The 18,017-nt window shown below is 50.8% G+C and overlaps 1 protein-coding gene across 1 annotated transcript in view; it reads left to right on the top strand.

Moving 5' to 3' along the window:
• LOC137630536 (E3 ubiquitin-protein ligase Topors-like) overlaps positions 1-18,017 on the top strand; it is a 65,160-nt gene that overhangs the window by 19,162 nt on the left and 27,981 nt on the right. The window contains exon 2 of the mRNA XM_068362053.1: positions 7,325-7,530. The gene's annotated coding sequence lies outside the window, so the exon portion shown is untranslated. The remainder of the gene's footprint in view (positions 1-7,324; positions 7,531-18,017) is intronic.

The following is an 18,017-nucleotide window of genomic DNA, read 5'->3' as shown; positions in this document are numbered from 1 at the left end:
GAATCTTCGCTTTTGGGGTCTTCCTCGAAATCGAAGAAATCACGGGCTTCTGCTTCCTCTACGCCCAAATCTCTGCCCGAAGCTAATCCTCGACCAGGCCCTTACGGGGCACGGTCGAGCAGTAGCGCGGGGCTTGTGAATCTAGGTCAACCTTGTGGGATAGATGAAAGTGGCTGTTCCCCTAGTGAGTCGGCTCCTCTTCTCCCAGGGAGCGCCTGTTCTTTTCCAGACCTTGTGTCTTTATGGCCATCGCTGGGCGTTGATGGTCCCCCTACGAAGGAAGTTCTACTCGAACTCTTCCAAAGGGGAGCAGAGAGAAGGCGGTCATCTCCTTCCTCTGCGGAGGTCGATCCTCCTATTCTGGGCGCAGGCGCTGTTGCCCGTCGGTCAGGCCGAGAGTCTGGTTCCGACTCCGAGGAGCTAGCTCACCCACCAGGGGCGGTGGCAGGGCTCTCTCCAAGGCAAGCTTCCCCTTCAGGGGAACATATCTCTCGTTCGTGAGAGAAGATTGCCTCTGTGCATCGGCAATCTCCTTACGCTTTAGGTTCTCCTTCAGGGGCGAAAAGAGAAGCTTGTTTTAAGCGTAGTTCTCCTTCGGGTGAACTCTCTTTCCCTGCGGAGGAATTATCTGTAGACCTTAATCAGTCTCCTCCTCGGGCAGAGTTTGTTGAACGTTCCTCTCCGGAGGTTTGTAGAGTGGAAGGGTGGGTAACCCCTCTTCACCCCGGACGTACTCCTCGGGCTGTGAGGATGCGTCTTTTTGAACCTGCTGGTTCTCCTCATGTTGACCCTTCGGGGTCTCGTGACGATCACCCTTTGGGTTGGCGTGATCGTGAGCCTTTGGGCTCTCGTCATATTGATCCTGCGGGTTCTCATGATAGCAGGAGCCCTTCGGGTCTCGTCGCGCTGAACCTTCGGTCTCTCGCGACTTGAAACCTTTGGGTTTCTGTTACGCTGAACCCTTGGGCTCTCGTAACAATGGTAACATTGAACCTCCGGGTTCTCGTACCGTCAGTCACGTTGATCCTTCAGGATCTCGTGACAGAGGAACCTCGCTTCCTCGTTACGTTGACCCTGCGGGTCTCGTAACCTGAGTTACGCTGAACCCTTGGGCTCTCGTAACTTTAGTCGCGCTAACACTTCGGTGTATCGTGGCAGAGAAACTTCGGTTTCTTGTTGCGTTGATCCTTTGGGTTCGTGCAACACAGTTCACGCTGAACTTTTGGGTTCTCATGACCAGAGTCATTTGTTTTATGACAGAGAGTCTTCAAAATCTCGTTGTGTTGATTGTTCGCGCTCACACTACACAAGCTATCGTGAACCTTCGGGTGAGCGTAGCTGTGAGTTCTCTCACCAACCTGAGAGCTCTCGCACGCATGACCGTCTTGGCGCGCGCAAACAAAATGGCGAACATGGCACGCGGGTTCATCTTATGGTGCGCCATTTGCAGGAACATCCTGTTGCTCGCCATGTGCGCGAGCAACCTTATGCGCACCAGGTGTACGAACAACCTCATGCGCGCTAGGTGCGCAAGTAACCTTATGCGAGCCGCAGGCGCGAAAAAGGTGTGCACAATCGGGAAGGGCGCGTGCACCAGCACCCTTCCACCTACCAACAGATTGGCGCAAGAGCGCACGACCCTCTTAGCGCTCACAATCAGTGTCTCAAGCCCCTTAGGCCTCAACAGAGACAACAGTCGCCTGCACAACTGAACCCAGACCCTATCCCTAAGGTTAGGCCTGTGTCGATCTTGCCTGTAGGGAAGCCTCCATCAGACAAGAGGGTTAGGAAACCTGCCCAGGTTCATAAACCCAGGGAGCAGTTCTTTCCTAAGGACCTCCCCCTTAGTTCCTCAGGAGCCCGTGACCCCCAGTGGCTTAGCACCTTATTTAATGTAATGCGCCAAGCCATGAAAGGAGTTGTTCCCTGCTCCCAGTCCTTAGGTGACACACCTAGGATCCCCTTATCACCTCCTCTCTTCCCAGGGTCCTCTCCTCCCTCCGATCCTAGGAGGAGTTTGGAAGATCCCACACAGGCGGGTCCTTCTGGCAAGGGGAGACGGTCATCCCCTCGCAAATGACCTGTGGAGGAGATTAGGCATGAACCTCAGGGTAGCCCCCTGCAGTTCAAGACGCGACAGGCCAGGCCAAAGGGGAAAAGGAAAAGGATTTGTCCTTCGCCCCCCAAGGAGGATAGGGTTACTTCCTATGGAGACTCCTTCCATCCTTTACCGGTCAAGATAGTGTCTAAGGAAGCACGACCTGCAACCGGACGGGACTCACCCTGTACGGCAGTGGACTTACATTCCACCTGTAAGCCGACGGAGTCCTCTAGGCTCTTGGGGACAGATGACCTCCGGCCTCGTGGGAGGGAACCGAAGGATTTGTTCACCATCCCCAAATCCTCGGCCAGGCTTCCTTCCTCACTGCCTCCCCGGCAGCCAGAAGCGAGCACCTCCTCGGCAGTCTCCCTATCCCCAGTCTATCCAGTTGATGACTTCGACCCACTCCGGGCTCCTATGGATGAGAGCTCGGACGTGGAAGGGCAGAGCGATCTCGAGGACGACGCTCTGCCAGCAGCCGCTAGCCCTAAGCCTACGGAGGATGAGAGGAAGGGGTCGGAACACGCCTCCTGGCAGGTTCTAGCCTGCATCCGTTCTATCAATGGACTTCCAGATCCATCGGCAGCCCCTTTAGATGGAAAAGAAACAGTCCTTGACCAGTTTTATGGCACTCAGAAACCTCATAAGACCAGTGCAGCTTTGCCCTGGTCAAAGGGGTTGAAGAGTGTCAAACAGAAGGTAGTGTCCCAGGCAACTGGGTCCACCACTTCTCTCCGCTCCAACTCGTCCTCCAAGCTCCTACCTCCTCCGTATGTGTTTCAGAGGAGGTACTACGAGATCCTTGGGGAATCTCTTCTAACGCTGCCTCTCGACCACTCTATAGAGGCACTCTCGAAGGCTATCCCCCTTCGAGAAACTTACGGGATTTCCAGTCTCCTTTTCGGCCTATGAAATCCTAAACCAGGAGAAGGTGGCGAAGTACACCATGCAGGCTGCTTCGTGGCTGGATTTCTGATTAGGATCCTTAGGACAACTGATGCAGTCTAAAGACCTGTCTCAGAAGTCCTCCAGGAAGTCTTTGGAGACTTTCCTATGGTCTGGCACTTGGGCCATCGAGTTCCTCTCCCATCAGGTAGTGAATCTTTGGGCCAACACTATCCTGAAGAGGAGAGATGCTGTCATAGGCAAGTTCCATAGACAACTCCCTCAGGCCAAAGTAGCGAGACTGAGAAATGATCCTTTCGAGGGCAATTCTTTGTTCGAGCGGGAGGCAGAGAGGTGGAGGAAATCCAGTCAGGACTCCCTCATCCAAAAGGTCTTAACAGCTAGACTTTACCCCTCTCAGCCACAGCGGAAAGCACAGCAAAACCCGCATCCAAAAAGGGCTAGAGACCCAAAACAGCAGGGTAAAAAGGGTGCAAAGCAGGCCTTTCACAGCAAAAAGTACTTTCGTGGAGATAAGGGTAAGAAGGGATCTGGCCGAGGCCAGTCCCAGTAAGATAAGCAATCCTCCCATTTGCCCACCTGTGGGGGGATGCCTGCAAAGCCACTGGCAGAGGTGGCTTCACCACGGGGCCGAACCCTGGACGGTTGAGGTGATCCGTTCAGGGTATCGTATCCCGTTCATGCTCTCTCCCTCTACTGACTCGAGTGCCGATTCCATCAAACTCCTGTGCGAAGGGATCCGCACAGGAGTTTGCCCTTAGGGCAGAAGTCCAGCCCATATTGGAGAAGGACGCTCTCCAGGAGGTCCTCGACAGGTCCCCAGGCTTCTACAGTCGACTTTTTATTGTGAAAAAGGCATCTGGAGGCTGAAGACCAGTCATCGACCTCTCTGCCCTAAACAGGTTTGTCGAACAGACACCTTTCAGGATGGAGACGGCCGACACAGTCAGACAAGCGATAAGACCCCAGAACTTCATGTGCACTCTAGATCTGAAGGATGCATACTTCTATATCCCAATTCACCTGTCTTCCAGGAAGTATCTGAGATTCACGTTCAATCGGAAGCATTACCACTTCAGAGTATTGTGTTTCGGTCTTTCCACAGCACCCCAGGTATCACGAGAGTATTCACCCTAGTATCATCTTGGGCTCACAGAGTCGGCATCCGTCTCCGAAGATACTTGGACCCACTGACTGATTCTGGTAGACTCGGAGGCGGCCCTTCTCTGCCACTGAGATGAGCTTCTAAGGTTTTGCTAGGATCTGGGGATCGTGGTAAACCTCAAGAAGTCTCAACTGCTCCCCTCTCAAGAATTGGTATACCTAGGCTCCCGGCGCTGTATTGGCTTCGCCTTCTCGGTCACCTCTCTTCCCTGACCTGACTGGTCCCCAACAGTCGCCTCAGGATGAGATCCCTCCAGTGGCGACTAAAATCCCAGTTGAACCAACTCTCCGATTCCCAGGATCATCTAGTCCGCATTGGGCTAGGGGAACAGTCGGACCTTAGGTGGTGGCTGGCTGAGCCGAACCTCTGCAAAGAGGTCGATCTTCTCGTCTCTTCCCCGGAATTGATGCTTTTTTCGGATGCATCAAAAGAAGGGTGGCGGGCTCACTTGCTGCACCATTACATCTCCGGCCAATGGTCCAAATCAGAAAGGTACCAACGCATAAATCTCTAGGAGATGAGGGCAGCCTTTCTGGCCCTCAAAAAGTTCCACCAGGTCCTGGCGGGGCACTCCGTGGTGTTGATGAGCGACAACACCACGGTAGTAGCTTATCTAAGCAAATAGGGCGGTACCTTTTCGTAGCAGCTGTGCCATCTTGCAGTAGAAATACTCAGATGGGCAGAGGACAACTCGGTGACTCTATCAGCTCGCTTCATTCCAGGCAAGCGGAATGTGCTAGCAGACAAGCTGAGCAGAGCGACTCAGATAGTTGGCACCGAGTGGTCTTTGAATCCTCTGATAACCAACAAAGTCCTGACTTTGTGGGGTTCCCAGGCTGTGGGTCTGTTTGCAAGGGCCCTGAATTTCAGGCTCCCATTGTACTGCTCCCCAGTCCCAGACCCCCAAGCTCTTTGGCAAGATGCTTTCCAACAACGGTGGATAAACCTAGACGCTTAAACGTTTCCCCTGTTCTGTCTGGTGAGAAAAGTCCTCATAGGTCCACTATGGAATCACGCAGAATGGTTCCCAGACCTGCATCTCCTCACGGAGATCCCGAGGGAGCTTCCTCCACACCACGACCTCCTCAAACAACCACATGCCAACATCTTCCACAAAGCCGTAGCCTCACTTCGACTTCACGCCTAGAGACTATCCAGCACCTCCTCACACAGAGAGGCTTTGTGAAAAGAATGTCTGGACACCTCAGGAGATCCACAGAGGCAGTCTACCAGGCGAAGTGGTCAGTTTTCTGTGGTTGGTGTCGTGGAAGGGATATCTCTCCCCTCGATGCCTCTGTTCCAATTACAGTATAGCGTAGTTTCTTGTATACCTTCGGGAAGAAATGCTTCTCTCGGTCTCGGCAGTCAAAGGCTACCGTTCAGCCTAGAGTCTCGCCTTTAGACTGAAAGGAGTCGATATTTCCTCCTCCTTGGAACTTTCTTTGCTCATACGCAGTTACGAGCATACTTGTCCCCAGGCAGAGCTAAGACCTCTCCCTTGGAACGTGGTTCGGGTCCTCAGGTCTCTGAAGGGCTTCCACTATGAACCACTACACCAAGCCTCCGATCGCCACCTCACGTGGAAGACGGGGTTCCTGCTCGCTCTGGCTTCGGCCAAGAGAGTCGGCGAACTTCCTGGTCTATCTGCTGATATCTCCCACTCTAGGAGATGGGGTTTGTAGCTAAGACTCAAAATCCGGGTGTGCCGGACTCCAGGTTAGGCCCATTTCAGATAGAGAGTCTTCGTTCTGTAACTGAAGATCCAGACCAACTGTTACTATGTCCAGTAAGGAGTCTGAGGTTTTACTTAAGAAGGACAGCAAAAGCTTGCCCCCGTGTACGAGCACTTTTTGTCAGCACGGGGAAGGTCAAGAGAAAGGTCACGAGAAATACTATTTCTTCCTGGATAAGGAAAGTAATTGAATACGCTCTATATCCAGATCCTCCTCTGTCCAGCCGACCCAGAGCTCATGACGTCAGAGGCATTGCAACGTCTCTGGCGTTCAAGAAGAATTTTTCTGCGGCACAGGTATTGTAAGCAGGCGTGTGGAAGCGTCAGACAACCTTCACAGCCCACTACCTGAGAGATGTAACCCACAGGAGCATGGAAACCTCCATTGGTCCTGTGGTGGCCGCACAACAAGTGATCTAATGCCCCAGGCTCCTTGATGGACAAGTAGCAGAGGGTTGAGGGCTGAGGTCACCGGGTTAGTCTGGGGTGAATGAAAAGAATGTCTGGCTCCCTTCTTTTCTCTCTCTCTCTCTCTCTCTCTCCCCCCCCCCAGGAAACCGCTCCGCAAGACTGAAGCATAGCTGATCTCACCTCTTTGATGGTAAGATTCATTTCCTTTGTGCATCCTGAGTATGAATAAATACTTTGTTACGTCACCAATACCTCGTGAGGGAGGGTATTGGATATGTCTTAGAACTCATGCTTATCCTCGAGTTCCTATGTAAAGACAAGCCACAAGTCTCTCACACAAGCTTCTGCAGGCCGGTATCATTGAGTTACCTTGTATCTACTTTGATTTTAGCGAGGATAGGGTCCATGCTAATTAGATCAAAGATCAATTAGAGGGAACCCCGGGTCATAACCAAGGCCAGTTGGTAGAACTTCCTCCCTCCTAAGAGCAAGTCACCCTATAAATAGCGAAAGTTTGTATCTGTGTCGGAACAAATAACAAATTTGGAAATAATTTGTATTTTTCCTAAAATGCAAACCTGGATCTATTTATACAAATTGGCCTGACACCCTGTCCCCCTAGAAGTCCTGCCAGGTGTGCGTGAGCGGGGTAGCTAGTCTACCCCAAACCCCCTCCCGCTAACTAGCGGATGGGGTAATTATCCCTCTCTACAATTGTCTTGGTTGGTTTTTAGTGTTGCCAATAGTAATACCCTATAGATAGCTCCAGGTTTGTATGTTAGGAAAAATACAAATTATTTCCAAATTTATTATTTTTTTTTCATGACAATAAATTAATTTGGGTAATATATTTAAACTGCATGATTCTTAATGGATACAGTAATTTGATTGTAGAATTATTTAAACACATGTGTTCATAAGTAAAGTCTTTTTTTATACAATATTATATACTGTACTTTTTAAAAATCAATAGGTTTTAGTAATCTTTGTATGTATTATTCTCTTCCAGTTTCTTACAACCAGACAGTTTTCTTGTGATTGATCCTGATGGTTCAGAATATCCGTCTGGTTTTTGGGTAAATTACTCTGAAGTATACAAATTAGATGTGAAGTCCAATTTTGAAGCCAGTTTTCTTGTCCGTCCCCTTTCCGGAAGCTGGAGATTGGTTCATGATAGCCTTTATTAGTGAAACATCCCATCGCATCACTCAGGCAGTAAGTTATTGAATATTGGAGTAGAATATTTTATTAAGGAATTATTTTTTATTACGTGTAGTTAGCTTTTATAATGAAAGCAAAGGGAATATTACCTTACTCAAATCATAAAAATTTATATACTGCCATTTTTCTTATTTAAAATGTAAAATCTGTTGTTTTACAAAGATTCTTTTTGCTTTTAATGCATTCCACAAAATCCTAAATTCCTACCATTTTGTTGGTAGGTGTAACTCATGAATAATGGAACCCTTATCATATTTTCTGACAAAGTTACAATATCTTTCATAGTTAGAACCAGCTCCTGGTTGTTAAAGATGATAATCATAAAGAAATTACCTTAGCATAATTAAGTTGCTTGGATTATGGGTAATAAGTGAAAATTATTGGATGGTAATGTAGACTTTAAACCACAATTGTTCCGTAACTGGAATACAAACCTACGCTATTTATTTAGGGGTATTGCTTTCTGCAAAGCTGAAATGACGAGCCATTAAAATTTAGCGAGGGTTTACTACCTGCACCGCTAGTTAGCGGGGGTAGGGGGGGTTAGCTTGCTATCGCTCCCAGTCACACTGGTGATTTAGCTCACTTTGCTTTTGGCTCGGATGGTGTACAGTCGTTGCCGTTCCTCATCCTTCGCCGTTATTTGGACTGCCATTGATTCTTTTTTGCTTTTTCTTTGTGTTAGTGTGTGTATGTGTTGACTTCTGCAAACATGCGCACCTGCCCTGGACTCGAAGGCCGGCCCTGCAGAACTTATATGTCGGCATTGGAGACCGACTGCCACACCCTTTGTCCCGGCTGCAGAGGCCAACGGTGTGATTTCAACAACAAGTGTAGTGAGTGTCTGGAGTGGTCTGCCTCCCAATGGGAAAAATTTGGGCGACAGCGGAAGAAGAAGTCTAAGCTGGAACCTTCAAAGGGGGAAAAACCCAAGGCTTCTTCCATCTCCCGACCTTCCTCTGAAGCTCCTACTCGTTTGGTCTCTTCCGAGAGACCGTCGAGTAGTAGCGTAGACCCATTTAATTTTGGCCAACCCCGGCCCTCGAGAGATGGTGTTGCTTCCCCTAATGAAGCTGCCCCACCTCTCCCCCCAGGTGATGCCTTGTCCATGTCTTTTGTGTTACAGGGTTGGTCGTCCTTGGGGCTTCCAGGTCCTCCCTCCAAGGACTCCTTTCTGCAGCTCATCCTCCAGGGTGCAAGTGTGCAGCCGTCATCGTCGACTTCGGAGGTAGATCCTCTTGCGCTCATCGACGTCGTTGTGTCAGAGGTGTCTTCTGTGGTTTCTGCTGTCTCCCCTGCCCCTCCAGAATCTCCAGCTGTTGCTGCCGACTTAGTTTCCCCTCGGTCCTGATCATCCTTCGAGGGGGAAACTTATTCCTGCGTTTGTCTCCTTCGAGTGTTTCTCCCCCTTCGGGGGAGTTCACTCGTAAAGACTCCTCTTTGGAGGACTGCTCGCCAGCTCTCTCCTACACACCAGCGCTCTCCTACTCGCCAGATCTCACCCGCGTGCACGCACTAGGTCACGCACGACCGCGTGCATCAACACTCATCTCACACACGCACCAATATTAGAGGGCATCTCCGTCGCAGAGCTCGCCTGTCACCATCGGTAAATAGGCGCCTCTTTGGCACTTCAGCCTCGTCATCGCAGCCGTCACCCACAGAGGAGTCTCCGCTACAAACGTCTCTTGGCCCTCGATCTTCGCCCGTTCCTGGACCTTCTCCTGACGAAGCTGCTACTAGTCCTCCGACTTCGGTCCTCGACCCTTCTGTAGATCATTCTCGATCACTATCGGTGGATGTTCGCCCTTCCAAAGGGCACATCCCTGTTCCTGTGCTACCTACCAGCCGACCTGCCGTCCTACTATCGTCGTTCCTGTTCCCTGCACAGCCACCTGAGGCCCTACCTAAGTGCGCAGCTGCGCGCCAACGCTCTTCAGCTCGCCAGCTCCTTGCAGTGCACCAGCACTCACCAACATCTCGTCAGCGCTCTACAACGCTTCGGCGCGCACCTTCACCTGCTCCTCCTCAGTGCCTACCAGCGCGCCAACGTTCACCGGCGCAATAGAGCCCACAAAAATTTCAGCACGCGCACAACTTCGCTCTCCTAGACGATAGCTACAACCTGCGCGCCAACGATCTCCTGCGCCCCAGCGATCTCCTACGCACCAACACTCTCCTGCGCGTCAGTGTTCTCCTAAGCGCCATCACTCACCTGCGCGCACATGCCAATTCTCTTCTACGTACCAACGCTCTCCTGTGCGCCACATCTCGCCTACACGCTCACCCGAGCGCCAGCACACTCCCACATCCCTCGCCAGCTTTCTCCTGCTTGCCAGATCTCACCCGCTCACACACACCAGGTCACGCACGCCCGCGCGCGCCAACTCTCGCTCGCGCGCCACCACTCATCCACGAGCACGAGCCAACTCTCGCCCGTGCATCAGCGCTCACGGGCACATACGCGCAGTAAGCAGGAACAGCACATGGACAGGTCAACATCACCTCATTCCCCTCCCCGCAAACGTCTTTCAGCGCGTCCGCCTGGGAAAGACAAACAAGCCTCTGCAGAAGAGTTCAGGATCTCAAAACTGCCTTCTTCTATGGCGGTCCCACCGACAGCAGCGACTCCTGGTAGGGAACCTTCGGTCCCTTTCCCTTCAAGGGATCTGTATGACAGTGTGTCAGTCAGTCAACAGCCATGGTTCAGTGCTATAGTCAGAGCAGTGGTACAGGCCTTCAATCCTGCTCTGTCTGGTCGCTCTTCGGAGCAGCCTATAGCTCCAGCAGACCCTCAGCAAAGAACCATGACTTCTTCCTCCCCCCTGAAGAGGAAAAGAGGAGTCTCTGACGCGGTCATTTCCTCGAGAGTAAAGCTGACTCCGGTTAGGCCAGCTCCTCCTGCATCTTCCTCGGGATACTCTCCCACCTCACCTTTGCCTCTCTTCCACCTTCGGAGGATGCCTCCCCTCAAACGGAGAGTTCCCTACCACCAATGGAAATCAGGAGGGACACGACATCTCGGCCTTCAATGCTGGAGTCCTACCTCCTTCCTCGGAAGGAACCCAGACTAAGACTGCCAAAATCCTCTTCTAGGACTAGCAAGTCTACAGAGACAGCCAGTCACTTGAGGGATGTCCGCGATCCACCCCGAGAAGAGCTCTCGAGGATGGAAGAAGGTGACTTCGCTGCAAGTCCAACGTCAGAAGGAGAGCAAAAAGAGTCAGAACATGCATTCTGGCCGGTTCTGACTCATAATGGTTTTCAATGGGTTTACCGACGTAGAGATACCCCCACGGGAGGGCAAGGACACGGTCTTTGGCACCCAGAAACCTTCAAAGGCCAGTGCAGCCCTGCCCTGGTCTCGAGGGCTAAAGGGTACCAGGGCTAAGATCTCCCTACAGCTCACCGAATATGCCTCCTCCCATCGTTTTGGCTCTACCAATAAGCTTCTCCAATCTCCTCGTGTCCAACAGCGAAGGTATTTCGAGATTCTTGGGGAGCCCTGCCAGCTCTTCATCTCCACCACTCCTTGGAAGAGGTCACCAAGGGAATCTCTCTAGAGAGACTCTCCAAAAGACAGGGCTCTTTCTTGGCAACGGAGATCCTTAACCAGGAGAAGGTCACGAAGTACACCATGCAAGCTACTTCATGGCTTGATATTTGGTTAGGGACCTTGGGAATACTGGTACAGACTTAGGGTTTCTCTAAGGAATGTACCAGGAAAGCAATGGAGACTTTCCTTCTCTCAGGCACTCACACAATCTAGTTTCTCGCTCACCAAGTTTCGAACTTATGGCCGAATACCATCCTGAAATGGGACGCGGTGTCTGAGAGGTTTCATCAACAAGTCCCTAATGCCGAGATCACTAGGCTCAGATATTCCTTTCTAGAGGGAGCCCATCTATTCGAGCCTTATAAACCACCAGGTCCTCAGCAGTCCCATCCAGCCAATACCACGACGACCAAGACAGCAGCGAAGACCACGGTGTCTAAGAAGCCCTTATCCTGCCAAGGACAGGAAAGGCACTAAGTCTTCCAGGGGAAGAAAATATCCTAGAGGGAGCACCCGAGGCCACAAACACTATGATAGGCACTCCCCCTGCTTGTCCACCAGTAGGGGGCTGCCTACAAAGTTGCTCGGACAGATATGGGCATAGACGGAAAGATTTTAAGCTGGATTCTTCTCCTTCGAAGGAGAAAAAACCCAAGGCTTCATCCTCCGCCTCCCGACCTTCCTCCAAAGCTTCTTCTCAGACAGCAGCATCCTCCGGGGCTAGACGAATAGTAGTGTGGGCTGTTTAACTCCTGGCCAACCTTGGTCCTCGAGACACTGTCTCCCCTAGCGGGGTTGCTCTCCCCCCTCCCCCCGATCGAAGCCATATCTCTTTCTCCCATGTTACAGATATGGCCATTGTTGGGTTTGCCTGGTGCTCCTTTCAAGGAGGCATTGCTGCGGTTCTTGCACCAGGATGCGGATCTTCAGCTTGCGTCATACGTCGACCCCTTGTCCCTTGTTGATGTTATTTCGGAGAGCTCTTTTGCTGCCCTGCCAGCTGTTCCCACAGCTACTTCCTCTTCTCCATCTCCTGCCGCTGCTGAGGTCTACACTCCTTCCCCTGATGAACATCTTTCACTGGGGGGGTGGGGGGGTGGCAAAGTCCAAGGCTCGTCTCTCTGGCTAGTGTTTCCCTTTCCAGTAAAGGGTCTCACATAGAGACTCCTCTTCAGAGGTTTGCCGATCTCACGCTCGTACATCGTCATTTCGGTGGCAGAAAACCCCGTGGCGTCTGTCCTATGCTATCATGCATTCCATTTCCCATGCAATACAGACAATATCTCTCTCTCTCTCTCTCTCTCTCTCTCTCTCTCTCTCTCTCTCTCTCTCTCTCTCTCTCTCTCTCTCTCTCTCTCATATGATTTATACACCTTTGTCAGGATTCAAGGGTTCTTTTCCTGTAGGCTTTGGTATTTGCATCATCATCATAGTCTCATCCTGCCTTCCAACCTTTCTGCTCTTAAATGGGAAATGAGGAGGAAGATGGCCGAAGGGCTGAGAATATGGAGTATGAGAAGTTTACTCCCTCTATAACTTATCCTTCTGTCAGATTTCATTCATACTTTCGTGTAAGAATTTTAATTTGTTCCAACACTGAGTACTTACCTCGAACTACTTTCTTAGGAGAGTCTGGGATCTCTCAATCACCAACCAAGAATTTTGCGAAGTTGCCCCTCTCTCCGCTGCCTCTCAAGGGCGTTCCTGGGCGTAAGGATACTCGCCCAGGTGCGACCCAGGTCACACGCGTGGCCATGCTTGATAGCCAGTAAGCTTCTGGTCGCGACGTAGATAACATCTCGCCGCTCTCTCTCTCGCTTATCCCGGCCGTTCACCTTGTATTCCCACGTGTTCCTTTGTGATCTCCCTGGTCCCACGTGTTCCGTGTGTTCCTTTCCCTTGTGGCTCACGTGTTCCCGTTGTGTTCCTCACCTTTCCCTTGTGTCGTTTGTGTTCGCTTTTGCCATGGAACCTCAGCGTCGCTGTCCCGGGCCTCATGCTGGTAAGTCTTGCGGGGCATGGCTCTTGCCGCCCAGGGTCGACCCGCACACCCTGTGCTCCTCATGTCGGGGGAAGAGGTGTTCTCCGGAGTCCAAGTGCCTGGAGTGTGAGCCTTGGCCGGAGCTCTAATGGGCTCTTTTTGCCAAGAAAAATGAAGAAGGCTTCTAAGAGGTCGCCTAAGAAGTCAGGCATTTCGTCGCCGGTGACGTCCCCCTCAGTCCTGTTGGAGAGAGGTTCTCCTTCCCCTACCCAGGGTAGGGGACTAGGTAAGTCCGTTTCGGGGAAGCGGCCCATTCCCGTTCCCCATGAGTCTAATGTGGGGGATTCTGTGTTGAAGGGGTCTATGCAGACAAGTGAGGGATCTGCTAAAGTGGTGGGAGTGTGTGCTTTAGATGAAGGCCTGGTGCCCGCAGGACCCGTCATAAGTGTGGATCCGGTGTGGGGGGGCCCCGTTTCAGTGCCCATCCCCACGCCCGTAAAGTGCTTATCAGGTGCAGCGACTTCCGGGGGTGGCCAGGGCATTGGTAAGCGACCCACGGGCGTTTTGGACCCCGACTCCATCGTTTGGAGGGCCCCGAGGATGCCCTAAAGGTCCCCCTTGAGGTTGGAGGAGGACATCGAAGGTTAGTTCGACGATCGTCCCATCACCCGTTCACCCCCGGCACCATCGGCCACGCTCCCGCCGAACTTCATGGAGCCAGTAACCCCGAGTTCCAGACCCAGGACCCCCAGGAGACTCGTGGTAGAGTCGGAAGTTTCAGACTCCTCGTACTTCGATGTATTAGTCGTATATTCATACAGTGAACCCTCATTTATCGTGGTAGATAGGTTCCAGACGCGGCCGCGATAGGTGAAAATCCGCGAAGTAGTGACATCATATTTACCTATTTATTCAACATGTATTTTTCAATATTAAACTTACCCGATAATCATGTAGCTGTCAACTCTGTTGCCCGACAGAATTCTATGGAGGGATACGCCAGCTATCACAATACTAGAAGGGGGTGTTCTTACCAGCGCCACCTGTGGCCAGGTACTCAAGTACTTCTTGTTGACACCTCCTCAATTATTCCTCTGTCGTGCTTCTGACAAGACGTTCTGGGATACGCTTATGTTCTTGGAGTATTTTCACGACTTTGGTGAAGTATTTCTCTTTGATTTCGGCTGTCGCTTTACTGGAAACTTCTATTTTAGCTTAGTTAGCTTTTGGAATTAATTTGATTAATTTTGGTGACGAAGAGAGTATGAACTCTCGTTCACCTTTCAATGGCCGACCCTTCCCTTAGACGGAAGTGTTGGTGTCTAAGAGAGTATAGACTCTCTTTCTTAATTTTGCTTAACAAAAGTTATAGATTTATTTTATATCTCTCCGCCTCTTATAGGCCTCTTCGATTAACTTCCTTTTATTATAAACTTATTAAAATTAATTTTTATATTTGTTTATATTCGACCTTCCTAATAGTAGGCGGTCTTTTCTTGGTACCGAAGTTAATTATCGTGAGCCCGTCATTTCGGTTTTACCTGTTAACATATTATGCTATTTTAAGGTCTTTGAAAGAATTTCTTTGATAGTCTCGTACTTTTTCAAAGTTGAACTAACGTTTTGTTTGTCTCGGCAGTTGTTGACGTTCAGAACGTTTCAACTTGCACTCTATCGTTACGATAGAGAAAGAATGTTCACGGTTTCACATTGCAGTAAGAGTAACCGTGTCTAGCGTTTTGTTCATTCTTTCTTAACTTAATGGTTTTGATCCTAATAAGGAACTTTTCTTTTTGGGAAATATTTCAGTTTTTTCCTTTAACAATAATATGTTTTAACGATATATATGATTGGGCTCTTCTCTCAGGTTCTTAGTCAAGAGAGAGAGAGAGAGAGAGATAGAGACGGAGGGAGAAAGAGGATAAACGTTTCCCTCAAGCCTGCCAGGCGTACGAGTAACGTCGTTATCGTTTTGCTCTTATCCCTAGTCTCTTTAGGGGAAGAAACTAAACGTTTCTAGAGTGATCTAGTGTTTAGTCTCTTTCCAGCCACTGAATTTTCTTTCATTAGATTTTTCTGTTACATTGTAATTCTGTTTTCGCAATTACTAACTTTTGAGAAGGATAGAATTGCGTGTTTCAGGTACAACCACTTAAAGTTTCGAGTTCAGTGAAATAAGTGCAAACAGAAATCAAAGTGATAAGTGATTAGCGCAAAGTATGTCAGTGTTATGCGTGAGGGTACTTTTGTGCGCGCCAGTCGTCCTCCCAGTCCGGGACCTCTTGCAAGCTCCCAAGCCCAGGGGAGAAGCAATGTCGAAGGGCAAAAGGGTTCGGCAGGCCTTGATCGGCGCACAGAAGTATCCTCGGTGGTTGTGGGCGTGTCTTACCGAGACCGTCACTCCCACCCGCAGACGATTGAGCCCTTATTTTGCTCGTCTGCAGAAGAGATTTAGAGGAGAAAATAAAGGCAGAGTTACGCTGGTCTCAGGTCTCAAGACCTCTTAAACGTAAAGTCCAGACCTATGCCAGACGTACGAAGTAAAGTTCAACAACCCGGATGCAGTCATTGGGTTAGCTCTGACTCTCCTCAGTCATCAGTTTGTCGGGCTGAGAGTGCGCCTACACTCCCCCCCCCTATGCTCGCTCCGCCTGATCGCAGTACCACCTGCCAGGCGTACGATGTTGTGGACTCTACTACAGTCCATGCAAGCACAGCTTTCGGACCTGATGCGTGAGTGTCGTGCTGAGAGTGTTGTACCTCCTCCTCCTCCTGCACCGGTGGTGCACCAACCGCCTGCACCCGTTCAGCCTGTGCTGCACCCGCCTGCACCGGTGGTGCACCAACCGGCTGCACCCGTTCAGCCTGTGCTGCACCCGCCTGCACTCGCTGCACCCAGTCGCAACACCATCTGCCAGGCGTACGATGTTGTGGACTCTACTACAGTCCATGCAAGCACAGCTTTCGGACCTGTTGCGTGAGTGTCGGGCTGAGAGTGTTGCACCTCCACCTGCACCCTTTCAGCCTGTGCTCAACCCGCCTGCACTCGCTGCACCCAGTCGCAGCACCATCTGCCAGGCGTACGATGTTGTGGACTCTACTACAGTCCATGCAAGCACAGCTTTCGGACCTGTTGTGTGAGTGTCGGGCTGAGAGTGTTGCACCTCCCCTGCACCCGTTCAGCCTGTGCTCAACCCGCCTGCACTCGCTGCACCCAGTCGCAGCACCATCTGCCAGGCGTACGATGTTGAACCTCTTTCTGTGTTCGCTGTTCCCAGTGTTGTTCAGCCTCAGCCTTCTTTAAGGCAACCTTCGGTTTGGGATCAGGAGGATTACTCCACTCTTCCTCCTCCTCCCCTGGCTGCTCCACCGGTGGTGCAACTCTCGGTGGAGGTACAACCTCTTCCACCTGTGAGTCAGTCTCCTCAGCTGCTGCACCGAGCTCAACCCGTGCACCCTGATCCTGCGCCTCAGACACCTCTGCTTGCGGGAACTTTACCTTGTTCTGCGCAACCTCGGTCTCTTCACGCTCCACTCATACCACAGGAACAGGAACTTTCTGCACCTTCCACTGTTGTTGTTCCAGCTCGTTCTGACTCTGCTGTTCAGCATACCTTACCTCCATTTTCAAACCATGGCAAAAATATGAATCATGAGTTATGAATGTAAGGTAAACATTATGTTGATTTTTAAACCCCATGCAAGCATGCATAAAGCACTCTAGCACTGGTCATGGAATTTCTGAGAAATGTTAAACGCCATGCACACGCTCTGCTTTCCTTACAGCAGGCTCTGCTTACTACATGCTCAGCATTCAGCATGCTCTGCATTCAGCATGCTCTGCATACAACATGCTCTGCATACAGCATGCTCTGCATTCAGCATGCTCTGCATACAACATGCTCTACATACAGCATGCTCTGCATACAGCATACTCTGCATTCATCATGCTCTGCATACCTTACCGCATGCTTCTCAACATATCTTGGGTTGTTGCCAACTCACTAGACTGTCAAGCAGTTTCATAACGTTGCCTTCTAGTCTGCTGCTTTTGCACCAGTGAACCCTCACTCAGAGAACTTAGCTTTTCTAGGATAAGGTCCCTGTAGATGAGAAAGTTCTTTTCTCCCTCCTTCTGATATTCCCTTGAGGACTCTGTCATTTGGAGGGAGCCTTTAGCTGCATAACCTCTTATGGACTTTTATTTAAGCATAACATGCTTACAGGGAAGGTAATGGTTCCACTTCAGCCGCTAATCCCGTCTGTTACCACACCTGCTCCCATAGACCTTGAGCTGTGTTGCATGACATGCAGTCCAAGCTTAGTCCTTGTTAGAGGATTTTTGTTTACGGAGTCAATGTGTCACGGGGAAGACGTTCAACAACCAACAGAAGGGACTTGTTGTGACGCAGTGCGGCAACCTCAGCAACCCGTTAAGGAGTTGTCTGTACGACCCAGATAGTCTAGACAGATTCGGGTTGTCACTGTACTTCCTCGCTTGCCCATGATTGTCAGTTTACAGACTGTGCAGACTGTCTCCTTGGGTATGGATCTTCAGAGTCGAGCTTTTCGGACTTGTCCGTCGGCCCCAAGGATCTTCCAAGCCCTAGAATGCATCCAGAGCATGCTGAGAAGGAACCGATGCTTAGTCAGGCAGGGGATGAGTCTAACAGGGACACTTTCATCGCTGGCCTTGTTCATCGAGTTAGGGAGACTCCACCTCCGCCCCCTTCAGTATCATCTAGCTGCTCACTGGATAAAGGACATGACGCTAGAGACGGGCTCAGTTCCTGTTTCCGAAGAGATGAGGTCTACTCTAACGTGGTGGAAGAACAGCATTCTTCTCAAGGAAGGTCTACCTTTGGCTGTTCAGACCCCCGACCACCGTCTCTTCTCGGACGCATCGGACACGGGCTGGGGTGCGACACTGGACGGACAGGAATG

Source organism: Palaemon carinicauda, chromosome 38 (assembly GCF_036898095.1).
Source record: "Palaemon carinicauda isolate YSFRI2023 chromosome 38, ASM3689809v2, whole genome shotgun sequence".
NCBI lineage: Eukaryota > Metazoa > Arthropoda > Malacostraca > Decapoda > Palaemonidae > Palaemon > Palaemon carinicauda.
The sequence above is the reverse complement of the archived record's forward strand: the minus strand, read 5'-3'. Positions and strand labels throughout refer to the sequence as shown.